Source organism: Puma concolor, chromosome D3, assembly GCF_028749965.1.
Source record: "Puma concolor isolate L17-30 chromosome D3, mPumCon1.1.hap2, whole genome shotgun sequence".
Classification (NCBI taxonomy): domain Eukaryota; kingdom Metazoa; phylum Chordata; class Mammalia; order Carnivora; family Felidae; genus Puma; species Puma concolor.
In genome coordinates, this window is record NC_141678.1 from 50,555,505 (window position 1) to 50,583,124 (window position 27,620).

At 38.8% G+C, this 27,620-nt stretch overlaps 1 protein-coding gene across 1 annotated transcript in view; it reads right to left on the reverse strand.

Moving 5' to 3' along the window:
• CDH2 (cadherin 2) overlaps positions 1-27,620 on the reverse strand; it is a 214,255-nt gene that overhangs the window by 147,946 nt on the left and 38,689 nt on the right. The window lies entirely within an intron of this gene.

The window sequence follows — 27,620 nt, forward strand, 5'->3', positions numbered from 1 at the left end:
TGTAACTCAGGATTTATTTTAAAAGGAGGAGAAGGAAGAAAAAAAAACTTCCTGAGAATCCTTGCCCACATTCAAAGTAGTAGGTTTACAAATTCAAACAAGTAGATCAAAAAAAAAAAAAAGAAACCTCAAACATGCAGATCAAAGCCCACACTTTAGGACCCCTTATCTCTGCAGTCTGGCAAGCAAACAAGACACAGCCATTCAAAGTGTGTCCACTAATTCCCTTAAGGAAGAAAAGTCAATGGCACAGAGACAACCCATGAAAGAAAATCAGGGAGGCCAAATCTGCAGAATGAACAACAAAAAACTGCATAAATATATGCATCTTTTTTTGTGTTAAAATTTAAGACTGCTAGAGGTGTGGGTAAAAGTACAGAGAAGTAGTCATAGAACGTGAAGAAAGTATTCTTTCAACACCACCTGTATTTATCAGGTCTTGAGTAATGCACCGAATCTGGGTGCTAAGGTACAAAGAAACCATACACAGTCTAGAGCTGTGCTACCCAACGGGAATATTATGTGAGTTGCACGTGTAATTTTAAAGTTTCCAGCAGCCAGTTTAAAATGGTAAAAAGAAATAGGTGAACTTAATTTTTTTTTTTTTTATTTATTTTTTTTTTAAATTTTTTTTTTCAACGTTTATTTATTTTTGGGACAGAGAGAGACAGAGCATGAACGGGGGAGGGGCAGAGAGAGAGGGAGACACAGAATCGGAAACAGGCTCCAGGCTCCGAGCCATCAGCCCAGAGCCCGACGTGGGGCTCGAACTCCCGGACCGCGAGATCGTGACCTGGCTGAAGTCAGACGCTTAACCGACTGCGCCACCCAGGCGCCCCAGGTGAACTTAATTTAAACAGTATATTATATTTAGGGTGCCTAGGTGGCTCAGTTGGTTAATCGTCCGACTTTGGCTCAGGTCATGCTCTCACGGTTTGTGGGTTCGAGCCCCACGTCGGGCTCTGTGCTGACAGCTCAGAGCCTGGAGCCTGCTTCGGATTCTGTGTCTCCCTCTCTCTCTGCCCCTCCCCTGCTTGTGCTCTCTCTCTCTCTAAAGTAAATAAACATTTAAAAAATTTAAATAGCATATGATATTTAACCCAATATATCTAAAATATCATTCCAATTAGTAATCAATATAAAGAGGAGACATTTTATATTCATTTTTTGTACTTAAATATATACATAATTGCCTGGAATGCAGAAGTGTCAATATCCTGTGATAAGAAAGAAAGAAAGAAAGAAAGAAAGAAAGAAAGAAAGAAAGAGAGAAAGGGAGAGAGAGAGAGAGAAAGAAAGAAAGAGAAAGAAAGAAAGAAAGAAGAGGAGAGAGAGAAAGAAAGAGAGAAAGAAAGAAAGAAAGAAAGAAAGAAAGAAAGAAAGAAAGAAAGAAAGAAAGAAGAAAGAAAGAAAGGAAGGAAGAAAGAAAAAGTATGTGTTTACCAAAGATGTGCCACAAATATTCTCTGCTGCCTGAGGCTGCCTAAGAAGGAAGGGAAGGTAACAGAGAGAGATATTAGGCATACACAAAATGTGAATGACTTAAATTTAGACATTAGAAAGAACTTCATAGCTACTGGGAATGAAACATTTTTACTGTAGGCATTTATATGGAATCTTCTTCCTTGGAACACTGTATAAATTGAGCATGGTTTTTCAAAGTAACTTTCAATCAGCTCTGAAAAAAAGATGGGGAATACGGAAAACTACTGCTATATATTCCCCCATGCTTCTAATGATGACTTCTAATGTATATAAAGTTACCTTTTGTAGGAGACTGAGTCGTTTGTACAAATCCCAAAGGAGCATAATGAAGATATGCATTTTCCTCTTAAAAAAAAAAAAAAAACCTAAGGAAAAATGACAGTATATTGAAAAGGAAAAAGGGAAAAGACTATGTAAAACATGAGCAGTCATTTGGAAACAGATCAGATTTCATAGTATTTAGTACTGTCATCCTCCAACAATTAAGACGTTTGGTGGGATAAGAGAGCCAGATCCAAAAATATTTCCAATTTATTCCAGGTCTGTTTATTTACCCACTAATTATTTTTTCCACTGATTCTCCAACATACAATTTGTACAGAAACACTGTGTTCAATAAAAAAATATATGTAAGTGATTAAGTATTTCATATCTGGATTATTTAAGTTTTTATATGAACTTGTTTTTAAGTAATTGACAACCCAGGAACCATAAAATGGGCTTTTGTTTCACTTAAACTGTGTTCTTCTGCTTTAGCTTCTATGCCATGGCGCTGTCACAGATGTTTTTACTAATGGCTCCCCTATCAAACTATAGTTCAGCGCTGACATTATCTGGATTTGGTGTCAGTAAAATACTTGGGTTACTATGTCATGAGAGGTTTTAGTTATGCGGCTTCTAAATTTTGAGGTCTTGAGTCTGTTATTAATATGCCATGACCTTAGGCACATTGTAACCTTTGGCTCAGTCTGTCCATCTTCTAGTCTTCTAAAAATATCAACGGAATACTTTCCCTCTAAATTGTAGGCTGCCTTCATAAAGGAAAGCAAATATTTGGAAAATATCTTACAATGAACAGTGTTAAGGTTAGCTCCTGTCTGTCAAAATGTCTCAGCCCTTAGTGGTTCTCAACCATTTTCTTGCCCAATCCAGCTGAGGGATACGACAAATCCCTAAGAATAACAGGTCGTCCTAAATGATGACTCAAAGTGATGATGTCTAAGGGGACAGTGCCATCCCCCCCTCCCCACTGTCTCTCCTGGAGAATGTATCTTATTTGTTAAAACTCACTGAGTCAAGAACCTACGTGTGCCAGGAATTTTCAGCCTCTACTTGAAGCCTGGGATTAAAAGTGATATCCTGGAAAAAACTGAGGTTACATAGAGTGCTTGGCTCCTATATGGGAATTACGGCTGGAAGATCTTAGAGGAAGTTCCTGGCAAAGATCTCCCTACAAGGTGCCACAGGTCATTTCCATTAAAATGCCATGGGAGAAGGGGGCATGATTCATATCATTCTAATTCCTGCCCTATTCTTCACACCCTCTAAAGTGGAAGACACAGGAAGGTCCTTAATGTGAATCATCATGCTCATCTGGGGGTGACCACTTCAGCTCCCATCAGTGACTTGGGAGAGGAAATCAAATTAGTCAACACCTAAGGATTTTCAAACACAGGCCAGGATTTCTCACCAGTTGGTGACAAAGCTTCCCAACAGTCACTGGTGTCTTTCTCAGAGAATTTCCTGGTATCAGGGCCTCTGGCTGCATCACGTTGATGGTCACCAGGGAGTCAGTCTACAGATCTCATTAGAACCACACCAGAATCACAATAACCAATTTACTGGCTAGCTTTCCAGTTTGCCCAGGATATTTCAAAGTCAAGTAACTGCTGTTAAAATGTTTACTTCCATTTACACAAGCATGCCTAAGTGAATTCGAATGTTTACAATGACTTTTTTTTAAATTTATGTATTTTGAGAGACAGAGACAGCATGAGTGGAGGAGGGGCAGAGAGAGGGAGAGAGAGAGAATCCCAAGCAATCTCAGTGCTGCCAGTGCAGATCCCGACATGGGGCTCAAACCCACAAAACCACGAGATCACGACCTGATGGAAACCAAGAGTCAGATGCTCAAGCAACTGAGCCACCCAGGCGCTCCTACAATGACCCTTCTTAAGTGACAAAACAAGAGGGACATCTGAACTCCATCTCGCCTTGTACAATGTGGTCTGGATCTGTCAAACATGTATCACGAAAACAACTGAATTCAATAAATCTCATAAAATTCAATATTGCATTTTTATTAGTTTCCATCCTATTCCTCTTTCAGAGGGCTTAGCCTTTACTATAATATTTCTGGTATTAAATGGTGATAACGATTGTTTACTTGAAGCTGTGGTTCTCAAATGTGGGTGACTCTGCCCTCCAGCTAACTTTTGGTCATCTTTGGAGATATTTTTGATTATCACAATTGGGGCATCTCAAGGGTAGAGGTTGGGGATGTTGCTAAACACCAATGCCCAGGACAGTCCTACCCACCAAAGAATTATCTTGTTCAAAATGTCAATAATGCCCAGGTTGAGAAATCCAAGCAAAAGTCTTCACTAGGTAAACTTTTTTGAAATTTTACTTATTTTTTAATCCAAATGACCCAAGATTGCTAGCCTACAAAGGAAGAGTTACTCAGGAGAGATCACTACTGAGAGAGTTTAATAATCAAAGAATTTTTGGACTAGATGACTTTGAAACCTGGGCATCTAGAAGAATGATAATAGATGATATATTTGCATTATGTTTGAAATTATAGAAATGGCTTGAACTTATTTTCTGATCTCAGTAGGGAGTGAGTTCCTTATCACTGCATGATTTTAAGTGGGGAGTGAATGACCAGCCATGGGCCTATTTTAGAAAGAACTCCCAAAAGGTCAGAGTGGTAACCAAGATGATACCAAACGCCATTGACATTCAAAGTTTTTCTATAAAACCAAATAATAACAAAGACTGCATGTTACACACTTTCTTCAAACAACTCTTTCTCTTATTAAAAGTTTTCACGCTCTTTCCCTATTTGTCTTTGATCCTGAGCACAGAACCCGTGTGACAGTCGACACTCAATGTTTGAGTGACTCCAAGTCTGAACTCCTGACTCATGAACCAAACCAGACCTTACTAAAGGTAACTGAGTTACGAGAAAGAGTCAACACTCTTTTGTAGGTGGAGTAGGGTTCATTAAGCGGCTTCATCTCTCACAATCTGGTTTTCGTACTCTCCCTGCTGTACCAATTATAGTGTATTTGAAATTAATCTTCTAACTTTTGAAGTTTGAAAAGTGGCATGTTTATCTTACTCAGGTTTTTCATGCTGATATTTAATACTCCCCTGAAATTAAAATTGATTGTTACTGACAAAAGGGGAAGCGATGACACACAGAGAGAAATCCATTTACCTATTTGTAAAAACTAAATTGGTCTAAACAAGATTAATTGAAACTGGAAATACCAATCTCAAATTAAGTAAACTATGTCCATATGCCTAGACATGTGATCTGAGGGGAATATGGACAAAAAAAAAAAAAAAAAAAAAAAAACCCACAACTGGGACAAATGTTCACAACCAGCAGGTCAGAGAGTCAGAGATATCCCTTCCAGGCTGGCCAGCTGGCCCTTCTTTGCAACTGCAGGGCTGCGTGCACCGAGCTCATCCAGCAGGCTTCACTTGTGAGCTGTTTCGAGGAGACTCTATGGAAGTGCTCCTAGAACACACTATCAACAAAGGGCTCCGTGCTAAAACCCCGGGACTGAGGCTTAACATCAGTAGGTCACCAAATTTATCCATGGAGAGTTTAATCAAGAAAGTTATGCAGCCTTAAGATGAATCACACAGACTTGTGCACAAATCCTGCTTTTGTAGGACATGGCTTTAAAAAATGCTGATTTTTTTTTTGTTTTATTTTGTGTTATTTTTAAGATTGAAATGACCAGTAAAATGATAATCACAGACCTGAGAGGAATCTTAGTAACCACACAGTGCAAGCCCTGCATTTTACAAATGAGGAAACAGGCTCCCACAGAAAGTACACGCCATGGTAAGATTATACTGAAGTTAGTACCTGAGCTGACCCAGAAACCCAAGTTTCCAGACTCTGAGATTACTGCTTTCTAGCAGGTTAGGCCACCTGTCATCTAACTAATATATGCAATCCTGGGGGGAGGGGGTAGAGTTTAAGGGCTTTCATATATATCAACCTAAGCACTTTGTTTGACTTATTAAAAAAAAACAAAAAACAAAGAATAGTGATGTGACAGCTCCATCCTTATTTAAACCTTATCTGTCCTCCTGCCAAGTGTGGGGCAACACAGACATTTTCCTTTTCTGTTTTTTTGTCTGTTGAGTTTTGTTTTTTTCCCAATGATATGATTCTACCCACGTCATGAAACAAAGTCTTTCAAGAGCTGTCTGTATGATTATTAATATTCACACACCTCTCTGTTAAAAGGACACAGGAGTAGACTGAGGTTGGAAGAAGAGTAAGAAACAAAAGGACAGAAGTGCAAGAGGGAAAAAGGGATTAGGAAGAGGTGCTGATTGTGCCACATGTCCTGACATGTATTTACAGACAAGTAAAGTTTTCTATCTGCTATTATACATGATTTTTTTAAAGATTATTTATTCTTTTAGTAGTCTCTACACTCAACATGGGGCTTGAACTCATGACCCCAAGACCAAGAATCCCATGCTTTTCAGACTGAGTTAGCCATTATTATACATGATTTTTAATAATACTAACATTAGTCCCAATTCTCCTAATCAAAGAAAATGATCAACCTATTTCAAAAGAATACTGTTAAAAAATAAAACAAGTTCCAGAGCACTTGGGTGGCTCAGTTAGTTAAGCGTCTGACTCTTGGTTTCGACTTAGGTCATGATGTCACGGTTCATGGGATTGAGCCCCTTGTCAGGCTCTAAGCTGAGAGAGTGGAGCCTGCTTGGGATTCTCTCTCTCCCTCTTTCTCTGCCTCTCCCCACCCCCATTTGTGCCCTCTCTGTTTCTGTCTCTCACTCTCTCTCTCAAATAAAAATCTTTAAAAATAAATAAGTAGGGGCACCCGGGCAGCTCAGTCGGTTAAGCATCCGACTTTGGCTCAGGTCATGATCTCATGGTTCATGGGTTTGAGTCCCACGACAGGCTCTGTGCTGACAGTTCAGAGCCTGGAGTCTGCTTTGGATTCTGTGTCTCCCCCTCCCTCTCCCCCTCCCCCACTTGTGCTCTAGCCCTGTCAAAAATAAATGAACATTAAAGAAAAAAAAAATCATAAATAAATAAATAAATAAATAAATAAATAAATAAAACAAGTTCCAAATTTCTCATTAAAGAATTACAGGGAAAACAAACAAACAAACAAACAAACCTGGGTGAACCAGTGTTCTCTTGTTGCTTTATGCATTTAAGGTTGGATGAGTAGTTTGTGTGTGTGTGTGTGTGTGTGTGTGTGTGTGTGTGTGTGTGTGTGCGCGCTCCAACTTTAGGTCGTGAGTAGTACGAAGGTCACTCTAGGTTTTGCTATGTTTGGTATTTTAAGAATAAAACACAAAGAGTGTACCTAAGGAAGGTTTAGCCAGTGTACATTAATGGTTATTGATGTATCCATTAATGTGTATTACAATGAGCTTTTTACTATTAAAAACATTTTTTTAATAGAGAGAGTGTGCAATCGAGGGAGAAGGGCAGAGGCAGAGAGAGAAACTTAAGTAGGCTCCATGCTCAACACAGAGCCCCATGTGGGGTTTAATCCCAAGGCCCTGGGATTATGACCGGAGCTGAAATCAAGAGTTGTGAAATGCTCAACTGACTAAGCTACCCAAGCACCACAGCTTTTTACTTCTTAACATATTTTTAAATATTTATTTATTTATTTTGGGAGAGAGAGAGTGAAAGCAGGGGAGGGGCAGAGAGAAAGGGAGAGAGAGAATCCCAAGCAGGCTCCACACTGTCAGCACAGAGCCTGATGTGAGGCTCAAATTCACAAACTACAAGATCATGACCTGAGCCGAGATCAATAGTCAGATGCTTAATCAACTGAGCCACCCGGGAGCCTCCCCACTCCCTGGCTTTTTACTTCTTAAAGACCATTCCAAAAGGACAAAAGTTACAGTCTAATTAAATGGGAAAAATTTTAAATCTGAGTTGCTTAAGAAAAGAGAATGTGCATAATTACTAGCTAAAAGAATATTTTATATTAAAAAAAGAAATTTTCCAAATCCTGAAAATCACTTTTTATTTTTATTTTTTTAAAATATTTTTTAATGTTTATTTATCTTTGAGACAGAGAGAGACAGAACACGAGCAGGGTAGGGACAGAGAGAGAGAAGGAGACACAGAATCCAAAGCGGGCTCCAGGCTCTGAGCTGTTAGCACAGGGCCCAACGTGGGGCTCGAACTCATGAACCGTGAGATCATGACCTGAGCCAAAGTCAGATGCTTAACCGACTGAGCCACCCGGGTGCCCCAGAAAATCATTTTTTAAACAGACATGAATAAAGTTATATTCCTTATTCCCTGACGTGACCGACAACACTGGGGGCAACTTCGTAATCAACAGAAAATTCAAAACCAAAAACACTCCAAGGAACATACGTAAAGAATTTGAACCCTCAAGAAAGTTTCCCACCATTGCAATGAGGTCTACAGTGGATTATGTTCAGGGATTATGGCACAGAGAAGATTCTGAGTGAATAAGTTAGAGACTTTGGGTCAATTTTCCCTCGAATCTACCAGGTACAGCCATTGTTGTCAAGGTCAGCTTTTCACAGGGGATGTACGCACATGTGTAAAAGCTTTAATGCTTAGAATTTGTGTCCAACTCATTGTGTAGGTCATGCATGCCTGACACAGGACCCCCACTTAAGAGAGCTCAATAAAGAACTGAAATCAATGAATAAATAAAGCAATATTCAAGGCATAATCAGACACAGACCACCCTTAGCCTGCTAGGAAACAACTGAATCTCCATCAGTAATTAAGTACCATCTACCACACAACCAAATTCCTCAGAGATTAAAATTCTGGAATTTGAGATCATCAAGTTTTCCAATTAAAAGAGATATCTTATGCATAATTTATAAACCATTCAATAATGCCTTAGTATTGAGTAATATTGAGTGGACATTCAATAAATGATCTATAATAATGTAAATATAGAAAATGGCATGTACTATTTATAAACACTAACTCTTTTGTGCTTCAGGGCAAAAACTGTAACCCAATATCCATTCCAACCTTCTTCTAAAGCAAAAGAATTTTTAGCGGGGCACACTGAAGCTTAGAATAAAGAATTCATTTCCCTGCCTTCCTCTAGGTTATTGTGCCTAAGAAACCTTTGGCTAATGGGACTCCAGGATGAGTGATATGTGCAACTTCCAGATCATGCCTTTAAAAAGAAGGGGCATTCTCTGCCTTTCAGCTGCTTGGACTGTGAACTTGACCATTAGCCATCTTGGAATGCAAATGAGAGCATCACTCTAGGAAGGCAAAACAGTAGCAAAGAAGAAGCCTGGATCTCTGGACAACTTCATGGAAGAAAGCAACCCTACCTTCCCCGAGTGCTGACTTCCAAATGATCACATGTGAGAGGAAGCTTATTTCTATTCCTATTCCTACGTTATTGTTATTTCAAGTTCTTGTTCCACACAGCCAAATTTGTGTATTACCTGATTCATAAACCAAGTGAGGAAAAACCACTCTTTTTAATTATCCCTAAGTACTCTGGCTAAATAATCTCTCTCTCTCTCTCTCTCTCTCTCTCACACACACACACACACACACACGCGCGCGCGCACACACACATATGCACACACACACAATTGGAACAACAGACACAGACACATGTCTGTTGTATGTGTGTGTGTATAGGGCCCAAGCATTTTCAGAGGCCATATCTGGCCCATAGCAAAGTCCCAACATATTTCTTAAACTTGCTCTCCCTCATGCACTCATCTGCACAGGATGCTTTAAAATATGACTAGTTGAGAATCTGAGCAAAGAAATGACAGAATATTCAATAATATAAAAAATACAGATTTTGAAACATAAGTTGTACGCATCACTCAGTCTTCTCCCAAAGTTTTGCTGTTATGTAGTCATAGGCATTAAACAAACATACACCTGTTTATGACCAAAATTGATATTTCATCCAACAGTACATGGCTAGACAGCCTGTATGTATTTACAAGATGAGACACAACCATAATAAAGAAGACAGATGAGCAGTAATATAAAAGAGATAGATATAAAAGCAAGGCATGATTTATGCCCAAGTCAGATGGAAAACCTATGGTACTTCATCGACCCCATCTATCCTGTCCTAAATTGTAACTTAAAAGTGAAAGAACAGTATTTAAGAAATACTCAGACACAACATACACAGGTCATCCCTGGACACAGATATCACCCAGACTATCATGAACTTGTCTTATTGTTGTTATTTCCTTTGAGAACAATTTCCTGATTAGAAAATTAAAATTATTTATCAAGGGTTTCAGCCCTTCTCAAGAGAAAGCCCCTTCGGCCACGAGTGTAAACTTTCACTCATGGAATCTACCTGTACCCACAGGCACCGTGTCAGCTGATAGCTAATAGGCTCATTACAAGTCAAGGACAAATAGAGAAACCCATGGAAACCGCAGTGAAACACTAATGTTATTCTGTGCAGTTTTACCTAACAGCCAGTACTTAGAATATATTTTACTCAATAATCAGCTTTCAATCAACTAAAAACGACCACAAGAAATCCTCAGCCTTCTGGTTACTCAGGGGTGAAGGGTCAATAGAAAACACCTAAATAAACGAAATTGTCCAGCACATCATTACAAATGACATGTGGAAACATGTGAATGTTTTCTTAAAGAAACACATATTTTCATCGTAACCACTCTATTTCCACTATTCTCAGGGGCCTCAAAGACTGCGCCTTCACCGAATGCAACCTTTCATTATGTCTCGTTTTTCTTGGCTTCCCTGCAGTGTTTCAATTCTTTGGCCATTCCTTAATTCTTGAGATCTTCTTTGTCCTTAACTTATGTTGTACTGATTTCCCTCTAATCTCCTTCAGCTCCACATTTGGGTCCCATGATTCAGTCTTGGGCATTCTTTCTTTTTCTCTAGATTCTGGCCTCAAAGTGCCAACTCTAACTATAGTTTAGATTCTCGAACCTCTTCTCTTCTCCAACTCTAGGTATGTGCAAGTCACAGCTGTTAGGTGTCCTCCCCTTAGTTACTTTTCTAACAATCAGAATTTCTTCTTTTTTTTTCATCAATCCAACAGAAATCTGAGTATTGATTGTGTGCCTCAGATTAGGGTTACCAAGAAAAACAAGGTCACTATGGTGCCATAAAATAAAACCACACTCACATTAGTGTGGTAAACCATAAAGGGTTGGACTGGGGGCATGAAAGCACCTATTCCCGGGGCGATACACAAAGCTGTAACATTTGACCTGGGTTTTATAAAAGCCACAAGTAGAGAAGTTAGCAGGACACAGTGCGACAGAGGGCAAGAAGGGAACAAGTGATATACACAGAGGTGTGTAGATGAGGATGGGCAGAAATTATACACACTTTGCTCAGCAGATCTATTACTAAAAGTGCCAGAAGAGCAGGATGGTCTTTCTTTATCACTCTTGACCTCTGGTCTGCATGCTTCCTTAGTTTAGGTAACAAGATCAGTAATCTTCTAGTTACTTCTATCTTGAAAAGCTTAGGCCTCCTGGTACCTCATGCCCAACAAATGCCAAGCAGAAAATCCCAGTTAGTTTCATCTAATTCATGCCTAAGGTTTTAATTTAATTTTATTTTTTTACATTTCTTTATTTTTGAGAGACAGAGCGTGAGCAGGGGAGGGGCAGAGAGAGAGGGAGACACAGAATCAGACGCAGGTTCCAGGCTCCGAGCTGTCCGCACAGAGCCTGACGCGGAGCTCGAACCCACGAACCGTGAGATCATGACCTGAGCCGAAGTCGGACGCTTAACCGACTGAGCCACCGAGGCGCCCCTCATGCCTAAGTTTTAAGGCCAACCTCAACTGCCATGCCTCCAGGGAGCTTTTCCAGTCTCCACTCAGGCACAAGCAATCATTCCTTCAGGGGTCCCTAATACTTCGATGTTTGTGTTTGCACTCAGCACCCCAATTTGGCAGACAGCTCACAGATAGCCCAGCTATTTGCATTTGTATTTGCACCACAGTGTTTCTACATACCAGGTACTCAAAGGTGCTGCCTGTTTTCCAAGTATGTTTTTGTTTCCTACTCATCTTTACACTGTCTCTTCTTAAGGAGAATATTTTAACAATCTCATATCACTCTATTAGTGAAGTCATCATAAATTAAGTTAGCTAAGTTCTCTTTTATTTTTTTAATTAACAAACTTCGTGGAAGAAAGGGGCCTAGGCCATGTGCCAAATTCCTTCCAAGTCTGGAATTCTAGCCTTCCATCTTACAAATATGGTTAACTAAAAATTATTACTGCTAAGATTTCTAATTATAAGATACTGAAAAGTAAATTTTAAAATCAACACTTTATAAGGAGATTTCTCTAAACTTTCTTTTTTTTTTCTCCAAACTTCCTTAAACAGAACTCTTTTTAGCACACCAGAAGTCATGTACTTTATTCCTGCCTAAGAATATAAACATTGTCCTACAATGCTTAAATAGAAACTAAAAAACAGAAATTCCTCAATGGGTCTCATGTTAATGATTTAACTATCTTCTACTAAAAATAAGTAATTCTTATAAATAGGACAACCTCTACTGAGATAAGATTTTTTCAGCAAAAAGAATCTTAAGACATTTCTGGGTGATGATGAGAGTTCATAAAAAACATGTATGAAGATACAATAGCTAACAAGGTGACAAACTGTGTTTTAGCACCTTATATAAGGAATCGATTTTCACGTCTCAGTTCTGCCTATCTCAATGCAAGTGTTAGAAAACTGATACCCCAAATACTCTAAAACACTACTCCAAATACATAGAGATTTTTAAAACTAAGATGGAAAGTGGTATAAAGTCTCATTAAGAGCAAATCCTGAACAAAGCATAAAATACAAAAAGAAAGTACAATAGATTCCAATTTGTTTTATTCACGCTGCATACAAATGAATCTATGTTAAAATGACAGTTGACAGATTACTTCTCCAATGCTAAGATAATCCATACACTTTCCACAACCACGCTGCTAACCTGTGGGCATACTTTCATAAAACGGAAGATTTTATTCCAAAACCATTTAGCAGCAATCATCTTATGTGATTAAGTCATAGATATTAAATGAAACAGTATTTTGCTGATACCCGATTTTTCTTTCCTGAATCACATGGTTTCTCTTCACTCCTTCTGCATTACTTTGGAGGACATGTCTTTGGACAGATTGGGGAGTGAGCTTTGTGGAGCTTGTCTGGAGGGGGCTCCAAAGTGTTGCTCTGTCCTGGGTAATAAGAAAAAAAAGCCTCAAACATAATTCTGACTGTGCTTTAGAGCAGGAAAACAGACACCTTCCTAGCCCGGCAGTGATGCTTGGAAGGGAACTGGAACACAGACTTCATTACACTGTATTGATCTCACTAAATAAAGGGTTCTAAATGTATTGATCAGCTTGGATTAAACCCCTAACTGTTTGCAGGACCGCGCACGATGTGAAGGCCGGTTCACTGAAGAAGGAAGAACAGAAAGCACTTTTGTTCTTGGGCAGCCACAGAGCAGCATTTTACACTAAGTAGTAGATTAACATGATTAAAATAATAGACAGCATTCAGTTAGAGAACAGGCAGGGAGATAAAACTTGTGTTAAATGCAAAGATTTCTCAGTTTTAAAAATGATGTAATAGTAACTTAAAGGTAAAATGACTTTTAGAACAGGAATATTTTCTTTGCATATTTCTAAACAAAAAGGCAATTTCGTCTCCTTAATATGGTTGTTCCCTTGAAACCCCCAAAATATGTCTGTCCTGACTTTTTTCACTCTAAATGTGCAGCAGCTCCCCCACCTTGTCACTTTCAATATTACCGTAAAATGGTGCATGCAAGGAGGGGCAAATCCAAGATTAATTTTAAGGTTCATTTTGTACATCTGCTCATTTTCATTTGGAGGAACATGATTTTCTTTAGTCTAACTCAATTTTCATTCAAAATAAGCCTGAATGTGCTGCGAACTGATCTTATTACAATAAAATAATGCTGCCAAAATTTACAGGAGGCTCTAATCTCAGAAAAATAGAAACCATCCCCCTTTATCCTGGTTTTCAGAACACAGGCCAAGCATGTGCTTCCAAATTTCGTTACTGTTCATCTTTACACTTTCAAAAAGTTCTTGATTTTAAAACAAACAAAAGGAGAAACTGGTTGTTTTTCTAAACATTGGCCAAGGGAAAATTTCCAGAAAGCTTTTCCACCTTCTTTCCAAATTCAAAGGGTTAAGTACTCTGACCCACTACCATATTTACTCACTATTACTCCACCATTACTACTCCAAAATTTTGGTATTTAAAAGAGAGGATGGCAAGAATTTGGTGTTAAATTGCTACATTAATCTCTCCGATACTTCTTGTCTTTTCAACCTCACTGACTAATAATGATTAAAATATGACTCATTTAACGAAATAAAGTAATTGGTTGTAGTTCAGTGGGGAAGGAGGGGGGCGGGGTGGGGAACGAGCCCAGGGACTGAATCCAAACTTGAATGCAATCCAAATCTTGGTTTAGCCTCCAAAGGGCTGTGCAATACAGTATTTTAGCCAAGTTGCTATGCCTTTGAGCTTCAGTTTTATGGAGCAGACACTGCCTACTCACTGGGTTGGTTCTAAAATTTTAAGATAATTATTTTAGAGCCCTGTTAGATACAAATATTAGTTATTTAAAAAACCACCTAGGGTTTATATTCTAATACCTTTATGTCCATTTTATCAGGAGAATGCCACAGCTGTTACACAAATATTAGGGACTTTTTAGTTGGAGAAGAGGAGGGGAGAGACTTCTACTTTAACATTTCTGTTTCAGTACACCACAGAGGAGAAAACTCTTCAAGTTCCTTTCTCTGAAGGTCAAGAAGCCAGAAACCCAGTACATTACTATTCAGCCATTGATTCATTTAACCAATATTTACAAAGTACCTAGAATTAATAAAGTAGCTGCTGCTGCTCAATTAATACATCAAATACAAAGACTATTATCTGCCAGCAAGGATTCCAGGGAAGACAGGAGGTGGAAGGCAGTAAAACTCAAAGATGATATTTAAATTAATTTTCTTCTTCAAAAGGGGTCCAGGATTAAGTACAAATACATTGAGAAGGGTCAGTAATGAGGAAGTGAACCCAAATGCTTCCTTTATTAAAGTGGACTTGTTTACCCTAATATATTAATGTATTAACATAACTACTAAATTGACTTGATTTCTGAAAATGTTTCATGTTGAAAAAGAAGGTGTGGAAGAAAAAAATCCTAAGTTATCACCACGAATATTTATTTAGCATTTACTATGTGGAGGGCATTGGTTTAAGGACTTTATAGATATTAACTTATTTACCCATCCTAACAGGCATGGAAAATAGGGACTGTTACCATCCTCAGGAAACTGAAGGGGCTAAATCTTGGGTATCATTTACAACCTAGAGCTCACAACTCTTGCTTATCAATTACATACATTTACATTTAAGAAATATTTGGGGGATGTTGAAAATATGAGAGATAATTTAATCTTTTCCCTTAAGTTTGTACTGAAAATAGTAGGGAAAAATGACAACTTACTTTAAGTAAGTTCCTACTTTATAGGAAAAGAGATGGAATCTATGGTCAAATGCCTTGTCTAACACTTGGAGCTGCTCAGACTGACAGAAAAACGGTGCACATTAAATAAAAAGAGATTGTTAAAAGGTCATATTCTGTTACCCTAGAGGAAATACCTAGATGCCTATGTTTTTAAAACTGACCAAATATTTTTATTTTGAAGATTGTCATCATTCTGAGAAAAATGGACCTTAGAAATCTAGAACTAGGGATGCCTGGGTAGCTCAGTCGGTTGAGCATCTGACTCTTGTTTTTGGCTCAGGTCAGGATCCCAGGGTCATTGGATCAAGCCCTGAGTCAGGCTCTATGCTCAGCATGGAACCTGGTTAAGATTCTCATTCTCTTTCTCTCTCTCCCCCTACTATTCCCCCACTCATGTGCGTGTGCACGTGCATACACGCTCTCAAGTAAAAAAAATAATTAAAGAAATCTTAACTGTTTGCTCAATTATATATTGTTTTCAAATGGGAATATGAAATAAAATTTAAATAAAATAATTGGGGGAGGTAATATGACTACATAACACATTTTAAAAAATCAAAATGAATCATTTCCTTAAAATTCAGTTTTGTATACATGCTAGCCTGAAGACGATGGCACGTAACCTTTGGAAAAAAACATGGAATCTTCCACATATTAATAACTGGGCGCTCGTGCAAATTCTCTAGCTTTTTCTAAATCTGTTTACTCAATCCCTTTCAAATATGTATAAAATGTACCCCAACTGGTTGTTAGGATAATTAAGCTAAATAGCACATCTAAAGCCCCCTAACAGTAACTGGAACTCAAGCAAATGTGGTGTGCTCACATAAATATAAAACACAGTCAGAGGTTTTCTAATCTCTTTGTCTACAAATAATTACCTTTCAAAAAAATCTTATTATTGGGTAAATCTCTCTAGTTTTCAAATCTCTGAAATAAAGAGAATGAGTGATATCCACCATTGATTTCAGAGATTATTGGGTGTGCTGTGCTTGGCACAGGAGATAGAAGAAATGTGAATAGGCAGAGGCCATCCTGACAGAACTGCAAAGTGAGTCTAGAAAAGCAACTTTCTGGGTGATGGGCAGTGAGGAGGGCACCTGTTGGGATGAGCACTGGGTATTGTATGGAAACCAATATGACAATAAATCTCATATTAAAAAAAAAAAGGAAAAGCAACTTTCTAGAATTGAAAGGTGGGCAGAAGGAGCTAGTAGGTTCTGGAGAGGCAGAACAGCACAAGCATAGATATAGCAATGTGACCAAAAGGTATAGCCGGGACCCACCAATAACAGTTCCACAAATGAGCCCAAAATGTCCAGGCTAAGGAGCGAGGAAACTACAGAGGTGTGCTCCAGGGCCATATCGTGCAAGAAAGGGCCTTCCACGTTAGGTGGCTAGACTTTCTCCTCAAGGTACTGTGGGCCCATGTAGGCCCATCCTGAGTCCTTGGGCAGGAGACAGACACAAGACCTCCTTGTGTAAAGAATTCCAGCAGCAGTAGGGGAGATAGCTTAACGAGGAACTGCATTATTAAAAAAAGACAAAAAGACAAGTACTTTGTTACTTATTAAATCATCTTCTTTTGTGTAGAAAAAAAATACCTGTCAAGTCACCCAAATCCACCAAATTGATATGGAGAAAATAATACTAAAATCTACAGGGCTCTCCTCCAGTTCCCAGAGGAGCAGTTATGGATTTAGTTGATGGATTCCTTTTGAGTGGCTTGGGAATTTATAAGCTTCCCCTTAATAACAGCAAATTTAAATTCTGGTGGCCATAGTGACAGGTTATTATAGCCCTATCTAAAATTTGGGAAGCAACCAACAATGCAGGACCCTAAGGTAAAGGAAAAATACCTTTTCCTGAACAACAATAAAAGTATTCAGTATTCAGTATTAGGACTTTATATAACCTTATCAAAATAACGCTCATTCGACTTTTTATTAAGGCAAATAATAAATTAACAGAGCACCAAGCCTGATTTCAACACAGTCATTTCAGCAATGCCAAGTAAAGAAAATCTTCTACAAACATACAGATAGAACTAGATCTGAAAAAGAAAGTGGTTGGAGGTAGCTCTGCCCTGCTGCATTGTCTGTCAAGGCTATTTCAGTTCACGTGCAATTAGAAATTATTTCACAAAAGAACAAAAATGTGTGACATTTCCTCTTTCTCTTCATGTATACACATGAACTCAGCTGATCGTACAGTTAATATAGCGCAAAGCTCTATGTGCTTAGGCATCAAAGTGTATGATGATGCTGGCCCAAGAGGATGGTGCTCAAATATTTTGCAAAGCCAAACTGTGACCTAGTAACTTATAATCTTAAAAGAACGCTCAGTGACAAACAAACATTTCAGATTGTGAATGAAAAGATAAAGAGGTGACTGATGCCGAGTTAGCTGCCGTCCTGGGACACTGCCATTGTTCCCAGGACACATGATTAAAGGACACAGTGAAACAATATGGTGAGTATGCCACCAACAACTAAATGGAAATCTATGCAACTCAATATTACACTTTGGATATACTTTACAGATGTTATCATGAAATTTCTCAGCAAGTCTTTTTTGTTTCGTTTCCATAGTCAAATGTACAATTAAAGTGAATTTTAAAATAAAGACAATTAATAGGTCACACCAGAATATATAATTAGGTTCTAGAAAACTTTTTAAATTGTAACTGAGTCTCATAATCTTATCACTTGTATTATTTTGTAGATTATGCACCAAGAACTCTATGTGTACAATGTAATAAGTGTGTGCCTAAAATATCAGATGTACATATATTTCTCATATATTTGGCCTCCTTCCAAAGAACCTTGACAGCCAAACTATAATATCCAGTGTTATTTTAATATGTTTCAATGGCATTCCTGAATTAAAGGAGCTAACTGAAGGCTGGGTGTAGCATTACCACCATTGTTAACGAGGCTACCTCCCACAGAAAGACACAAACGCACAATAAACACATCGAGCTTTGCCACACGTTCAACACACACTATTTCCTCAGTTCTCGCAGATACACCAGTGGTCCAAATCAAAGCCTATCTGAACTGCTGCTTTGCTTATATTTGAAAGTAAATACGTAATCTGTAAACTAATTTCACATGCAGCCTGCGCTGGATAGTTCAACCCATAATCTCTAATGACATCAGCCTCTTACATACCGGTTTCATATGTATCCTTCACTCGAAACAACTAGGCATCATATATTATGTGATTATTGTCCCTTTTACCTGCAGACAGACCTTGGGATTGCCACTGTGTGATCTGGGTAACAGCTACTCCACTGAAAATTATAATTTGCCTTTCAAAACATCCTTGAGTCCAAACTGGCATATTCCTAACATGCAGATATTTTTCTTTTAAAAAGAATTTACTTCCATCACTTTAATACTTTTAAGTCACAGCTGTCAAGATTTTAAATTCACAAACAAAACATAACTACATGCATTTAAAAAAACTATGTAAAACTTAAGCAAATACACTTTAAGTGTGGTAATTATCACAAAAACGTGAAAGAAAAAAGAATATGTGAAAGAAGCTGGCCTTGATGTCTTTGATAAGCATAAACTGAAAATAATATATCAAAACTTGATTTTTCTTAATCCAAGTCCGGCCAGTGATTTGTAAAACAGATGGACATCAGTTAAGACTCCAGTTCTGGCCACAAAAGTATTAACTATGAAAACCGAATGATGACTCTGTATGTCAGTCATCATAATTTACGTAACTTTCTTATTACCCATTTTTAGGACACTTAGAGTTTCATAAGAAAACTATTATTAGGTCAGAAAGCAGAATTTTTGGAATAATGTGGTATCAAGCACAGTGTCCCTGCTCTGCTACTTCTGTGGCAGAATAATAAACCTCTCCTTCCATTGCTAAAATACATATACAATCACAGTGCTCACGCCTAACAGATGACTATGAGGCACACAGGTGCTAATTCACACATACACACACAAAACCGCTTGCATATTTGTACACAGTGCCCAATAAATAAAGTTAGTTATTCCAATACATAAAATCAGTTAGAAGCCTTATGAACATTTTGTATTGTATTAACACTAACAGAGGGAACATGGACACTGGTAGGTACATCATAGCCAGTCATCAGAGACCCATTTCTGCTGGAAAAGAGACAGAAACATTTCTGGAGACTCTGAGGCCGAGGACCTCCTCTATCCTAGGATGCAGGGTAAATGCAATGCTTTTCAAAGTGCAGGTATAACAAAAGATTATTAGTATCATCTGAAATGAAATGGAAAATGGAATACATCACAGTCAAGGGTAAGTGTATGGTCTTGTGACATATACGTTGTGTGTGTGTGTGTGTGTGTGTGTGTGTGTATACGTTCCCACATACATTCATACATACATACATACACACATACATATGTAAATACAGAATCATAATGTGAAACATATTTGTGGCAATGTTTCCCAGTCCTAACAATCTGAAAGCCAGTGCTCTAACAGGTTAGGTATATACCTGCCCCCCGCCGCCCCCCCCCCCCAAGTAGGACACCTGTGAAGTAATCACACCAAGCCTAGCTAAGGTGTATAAGGCAGAATTAATTGGCAAAAGTCCTGAGACAGCAGAGAGTTTCAAGATGTGAGCATAACAGCTGAGCAGGCCTCTTCTAGGGAGCCCCTTCGGAGAGGATTTGGGCTCTGTCCCCAGTGACTAAAGTCTAAAATTGTGTTACCTCCTTTGGGGCGCAGAGAGCTGTACTGCTGCCAATACCTTCCAAAGTGGAATTTGACTGTGAGAGCAACGACTTCTCCAGAATAGTGAAATAATTAAATTTCCATGAGAAGCTGAGACTTCAATAATCCCCAAATTTCGAAGAGCTCCCTTTAAGAATTAATTAAAAATTTACGATCAGACACATATATGAGCATACACACTCATCCATTCAATGGAATCTTTACTTTTTTTAATGTTGTTTATTTTGAGAGAGAGAGAGAGCACGCGAGTGAGCAAGCACGAGTGGGGAAGGGGCAGAGAGAGAGGGAGACACAGAATCCAAAGCAGGCTCCAGGCTCTGAGCTGCCAATACAGAGCCTGACACGTGGCTCGAACCCACAAACTGTGAGATCATGACCTGAGCCGAAGTCGGATGCTCCTGGAATCTTTACCTTTAAAAACAGCCCTTTACACCATTTTCTAAGCTAACCAGACATATAACCAAAAAAAAAAAAAAAAAAAAAAAAAGTCCAAAATTCGGAGAAAGCAAATGTCATTTTGTGTTGGTTTTGTTTTGTTTTGTTTTGTTTTGTTTGTTTGTTTGCTTTAAAGATTTTATTTTTTTAAGCAATCTCTACACCCAACATGGGGCTTGAACTCACAACCCTTAGACCAAGAGTGTCATGCTCCACCGATTGAGCCAGCCAGGTGCCCCTGAGAAAGCAAATGTCTCTTTGGAGCAATAAATACCATCTAATTTGTTGACAGAATGACCTACACAAAATAGCTCAAATAAGATATTCTAAATTCTCCAGTATTTGACAGTGATAATTTCCTTTTAAGTTTCTTCTCCCTTTTTCACATATCTAGTGTTATATAATCATCATTTCTTTCAAAAGTACTAAAATGTATGTTTTCTGCTAGGAATTTGCCATAGACTGAATACTTGTGGCCACCCAAAATTCTTATGTTGAAACCTATTCCCTGATACATGACATTTGGAGGGGGTGCTTTTAGGAGATGGTTAGGTCATGAGGGTGGAGCCCCCATGAGGGGATTAGTGTCCTTAAATTAAAAAAAATAATAATAATAATGGTGAGTTCCTTTGTCTCTTACACCATGTAAGGACAGAGTGGATAAGGCAGCTGTCTATGAACCAGGAAGGAGGCCCTCACCTCTGACTTGACCTCTGACTTCCCAGCCTCCAGAACAGTGAGAAATACATTTCTGTTGTTTATAAGTCAGTCTATGGTATTCTGTTATAGCATCCCAAATGGACTACAGAAAAAATTTCTCAGAGAATGAATTTTCTCTCAATTTTTAAAAATCTAACACTCCGAAAGACTTTTGAATCCCTATTTTGTAAGAAAAGAGGCCACAGGAGTGAGATGATCATAGCAAGGTCCCTATGAAAGCACACTGTGCGTTTTTAATGACAGCACCTCACTTCCCACCTAGGCAAGTTACAGGAACACTTTGATAGAATCTGCACATAGCAACATCAATCACTGCCATGGTGATTTTCTATTAAGATCTGACCTAGAAAAAGCCCTTAATTTTTCCTTCTGTTCTATCTTACAATATATTCTTACAAGAAAATCAAAATATTTTGGAACACATTTGGAAAAAAATGGTCCATTTAGAGAAAGAAAAAAATTAAGGATACAGAAATTGTTCCCAAAGCAGTTTTTTATAGCCTAAAACAGGGTGAATCTACAGCCTCGTTAAAATTTCCTTTTATCCAAATACTTTCCACCAATTCACACACTATCATCTCATTTTTACCTTTCTAAATTACTAAGCACTTCATTTTTCTTTTAATTTCCATATTATTCCCTGCAATAGATTATACTCTCCTTGACCTCATTTCCTCTCTGTTAGTAAATCTCCAAACTGTTGTTCGCACTCATTCATTCCTTTCATCTGTCAACTAGTGTTATGGCCAGGATCTGTCAGGCATTGTGCTAGGCACTGGGGGTACTGGATAAATAAGTGACACGGTCTCCACCTCACAGAGATGACCACTATCTCGGGTCCCAAGGCAGAAAACCACAAACCTCTGAGCAAAGCAATACCTTTCATTTCTCTACCTTGATAGTTCCCCTTTCTGGCCATAATGACATTCTCCCAAGTTATGAAGTCTGTGCTCCCATCCTGACTGAGACCTTTAGTATAACCCACTATCAGCTGGGATGCAACTCACTGCCCATAACAGAAAACTCATCTCATGCTGCCTTACACAATCGATGGGGCTTATCAGCCAACATGACCAGAAGCCCGGGAATAGGAAAAGGTCTGGATTATATTAATTCAGCTGTTCAGTAACTGCAGCCAGGTTTCCTTTCTTCTCTCCAGTCTGCCTGGAAATGGATGGCTAACAAGAACCTTGACATTATTTCCTCTCCATCCGGGGAGCGCAAGAACTGTGGAGGAAAAAGGGACGCAGGTAGGGGAGCAGGGGGAATAAGGGGGCAGAGGATCTACACAGACAGATTGAGAGGAACAGTATTTCTTTAAACTGGAGCTCACTGTTCCAAAGAGTTCCACTGCAGTCAGAGGATGAGGACTATGATGCCTCTTCCCAGAACCAGAGATGGATTAAGCTTTTCCTACAGCTATGAATTGTGTGGGGTTTCCAGGAGTAGATATCCAAGGAGTAATTGAGGAAGAAATCTCAGAGGAGGACACCATGATGTCTATTACATAACTGACTTCACATAAAATATTATTCACCTACATTTTAAGGCCTTTAAAGTCAGCTTTATCCATAATGTCCTCTCTAGAATCCCTAATTGCCTAATTCCCCTTCCCAGTTGTGTATGACTCCCACCTCATCAGCCAACTCAATCCCTCAATCTGGCACTCCAGGACCTTCAAGACTTGGCCCCATCAGTGTACGTTTTAGGGAACTAATTTCCAATAAAAATCTTCCTCTCACGTCAATCCACACACATACTTCTTATCCATCTTTCTTCCTTATCTATCTAAATTTCTCCAAAGTGTCGCTCAATAAGTCATCCCTGTCAGATCTGGTCCTTCACTGACCCGAATTTTCAGGCACACTCCATGAAGACAGCATGGTATTATCAGGAAGAGCAGAGGAATGGAAATCACACAGACCTGGGTTCAACTCTTGGTACCACCACTTGCTAAGTATGCCTTGGGTAAATCACGTTAAAACTGCTTACCTCTGAATTTCCTTACCTATAACACTATATTACTACTTTTGCTCCGCCATTTTATTAAGGACCTGGTATATACAGTCAATTGATAAACTAAAAAAAAAACAAACGTATCGTTATTCAGCCATGAAATCTCCCCTTTTTAAATGTTTACTTATTTTTGAGAGAGTGAAAGTGGGGGAGAGGCAGAGAGAGGGGGACAGAGGATTTGAAGCAGGCTCTGTGGTGAAAGCAGAGAGCCCCATGCGGGGCTTTAACTCACAGACTGTAAGATCACGACCAGAGCCAAAGTTGGACACTCAACCAACTGAGCCACCCAGGAACCCCAGAACCATGAAATCACTTATTTGTATGCTGCCTCCTGGTTCTGGTTCTTCCTAGTGTTCTCACAGACTAGGTCTTCACTTCACAAGTATTTGGAACAAACAAGAGGCATCATCTCCATATCTATGTTGAATTAACTGTTGGCCACTGTGTCTGGCAAAACCAAGATGCTATTTCACAAGGGCAACATTCGTCTTCTATCGCCCTCCATAGAAATGAACTGCTATTTCTTGAGTAGAAAACATTCATGGCATAGGAGTATTTAGGGTAGACTGTCCAGAGTCCAAAAGGGTAGAAAAAAGTCTCTAGGTGCACTTACTAATACCTCAAGGAAACTGAGCAAGGTTTTGTAATCATTCTTGAGGGGGCAAAAAAAAAGACTGATCAAATAAATGTACATGTACTGGCAGCACGAATTTTAATACTCCAGACAAGTAAGAGAGTACTAGCAAGTGGGGGATGAGAAGTTGAAGGTGCATGAAATGCTTCATCTGAACCAGTCTTTATAAGAAGCACTGACCTCAAGGGCTGGAAGAAAAGGACCGTACAATGGACAGAAATCAGAAGACAATATCCAGACCACATGCAGCCACTTTTTAATCTTATGAGTCTGAGTGAATCACTTCACCTCTGTGAACTCAGTTTCATTATGTGAAAACAGAAATGCCCCCACACCCCCACTGCACGCCCTTGTCCTACTTGACTCCGAGTTTGCAGCAGCTAGATAAAATTTACTAAACTTCTGAAGAAGTATGTATGAAAGGCTATGCAAAATAACGTACTTATAAAAAAACAACGTGAATGCCAAAGGTAAGGTGATTCTTACAAATCTCAGTGTAGCGCTGCTGAAATGTCCATGTTGAAATCACTAGACATCATTATGAATAACCAGCCAAACAAAGGATGCATCTGTTCTTAATTGCCTAGTTTATTTAAGTGGCTGCCTGAAAAATGATTAATTATAATTATTATTTGAGATGCATTAAACAATTAGGACACTGAAATGGAAGACTATCAGGGCACCTGGATGGCTCAGTCGGTTAAGCGTCCCACTTTGGCTCAGGTCATGATCTCACCAGTTGTGAGTTCGAGCCCCACGTCGGGCTCTGTGCTGACAGCTCAGAGCCTGCAGCCTGCTTCAGATTCTGTGTCCCCCTCTCTCTGCCCCTCCTCCACTCACACTCTGCCTCTCTCTCTCTCCTCTCAAATATAAGTAAACATTAAAAAAAACAGAATAAAAAAAAGAAATGGAAGACAATCAAACCTCTGACACTGGGGTACCAATATGGACTGAGGACTCATGTTATTGGCTAATTTGCTAACCATTAGCAACAACACTATACTAGAGCTTTATCAGTTTGAGTAGTTAGTGTGAAATTACCTCATAAGGGACCATTTTCCTATGCATAAATGCAACAAGATGCTTTACTAAATGTCTTCAGCATCAACAGAGTAGATGACAAGTCAACAAAAGATGCCATAGCAGATCTAAGTGACGGAACTGAAGGAATAATTACATAGACACATAATGTGAAAATCCACAAGATTTAATTTCACCAAGGAATTAGGAGAATAAGTATTCAGCTCCGTTGAGATTTTTCTCTGATTATTTCATGAAGGTGGCCCATTCCTTTGGCCTTTAAAACCGCACAGAGATTCTACACAGAAACAGTCATAATTTAAATGATTCCCACAGATTGTGACTATTTTCCCCACTAGTTAGTTACTTACTAACACTAGTAAGTGTTAGCTGCACACTGACATTTTCCAAGGCAATGCACAGTGACTTCCTTACACACGCCAGAAACCAAATATTTGCTGAATAAACGTATAGAACACAAAGGCTTCGCAAGCTCTAAAAACTTCCATATCAATACTTTCTTAAATTGCTAATACCTGCTAATCTGGAATAGTTAATTTAAAGTGAGTTTCTGGGGGCGTCTGTGTGGCTCATTCTGTTAAGTGTCCGACATCGGCTCAGGTCATGGTCTCACGGTTCGGTTCGTGAATTCGAGCCCCGCATCGGGTTCTGTGCTGACAGCTCGGAGCCTGGAGCCTGTTTCAGATTCTGTGTCTCCCTCTCTCTGTCCCTTCCCGACTTGCGCTTTGTCTCTCTCTCTCTTTCAAATATAAATAAACATTAAAAAATTTTAAACAAAAAAAAAGTGGGTTTCTGAAATAAAAGACCAAGTAATAATGCACTGGCCCTTATTTGTAGCATTTTAAAATGGAATTCAACAAACTGCAAAACAAAGTCAAATGCCAATGTAAAAGGAGAACATTAGGAAGGCTAGTTGATGTCAGAGGAAAATCAAATGCAGTATATTGGTGCTTCCCCTCAGAAAGGAATGACCTTTGTTAAATCATAATATCAGTAATTGAAGGAGAGAGAAAGAAGGAGATTTCAGCGCTAGGAATTACCTGAAAGTAGAACTTATGAGCCATTTTCTTTTCCATAATTTTTTTAACCAGATAAGTACAGAATCTTACTCCATTTATTCACACTTATATTAGAATTTACTAGTCTCCTTACTTGAGCATCTGGTGAAATAAATGTTAAGATGTTTAAAAACAAACAAAAATGTAATAATAGTGTATAAAGATATATTCTGATCAATCATTAACATAAACAAAGGTTTCATCAATGTCCATTTTATTTTTTTAAGTTTATTTATTTTGGGGGGGGGGGGGAGGAGCAGACAGAGAGGGAGAGAAAGACAAGAATCCCAAGCAGGTTCTGCCCTGTCAGTGGGCTCGTACTCAGAAACTGCAAGATCATGACCTGAGCCGAAATCAAGAGCTGGATGCTTAACTGACCAAGCCAGCCAGGCACCCCAATCAATGTTTATTCTAAATGCAGGTAATATTTGTCCAAAGACAGAAAGTATGCTTCTATATAAACAAAACAAAGCAAACGAACAAGAAAGAAGAGGTAATGGACCACTTCCAAAGTATACGATCTCTAAAAATCCATCTGATCTGTGTTTCTGTCATGGAAATACATACTAAACCCAATTGTGTAAGTTTGGTGAAAACCACCTTTATAGAATCACCTGGAGTTCACTTGTAGCAATGCATGTTCTTAGGACTGAGACCTTAAAGTCTGGAGTAGGTCTCAGGAATCTGTACTTCAACAAGCTCCCCTCAGGGCAACTCTCAAGCACCCCAAAATCTGAAAACCAAGGATACTGGCTTTAAATAAAAAAAAGTTAAAACAAGAGCACTCTGGAAGAGTTATTTCCTGTACATTTGAATATAGACATTAGGAACAAAAGTTAAATTGGAAACGATAAAAGCATATAAATAGGACAGAAGCATGTCACAGTCAATTTAATAGGCAACATGATTAAAATCTGATGAGTTCAATTGTTAAAAGGATACTCCCTCATACTACTGGAAATCTCAAAATGAGTTGAAATGATGCACTGTCCTAAAGTATGATCTGCTCCTACAGGGAGGCACCGGGCATGTATGTCCAGGTGTAAGGACACACATCTTCAAAAGTGGCTGGCATTCTCAATTTCATTCTTTTTCTTTTTTAATATTTATTTAGTTTTGAGAGACAGAGCATGAGTGGGGGGAGGGGCAGAGAGAGAGGGAGAGAGAGAGAAGGGGACAGTCTCCAAAGTGGGCTCTGCCCTGACAGCAGAGAGCCCGATGTGGGGCTTGAACTCACAAACCGTGAAATCATGACCTGAGCTGAAGTCAGACGCTCAACCAACTGAAGCACCCAGGCTCCCCTCAATTTCATTCTTGGTACAGCTCAGATATTGAATATTAGCATCAACGATGATTCCACTTGGGAAAAAAAAGACTAAAAGAAATTTTTTTCCAGAACGACAGTAAAGTACTCATGAAACGAACCTCATCCACATTGAAGAAGAAAGAATAGGTCAAGGTGACAGTGACTTTCCCTTACAAGTGGGCAAATCCCAACCAGAGTGATCTATGAAAGATTCAACAAGGAACAATTAAAGAAGCAAACTTTAAATTCCTGCAGAGACAGGATTCAAAATATAAAGTTATTGAAGGCCTCCCCTACCAAAAACAAAAAACAAAAACAAACAAAATCCTCAGTTTGAAAATGTAATGGATTCATCATAATGGATTCACCTTTG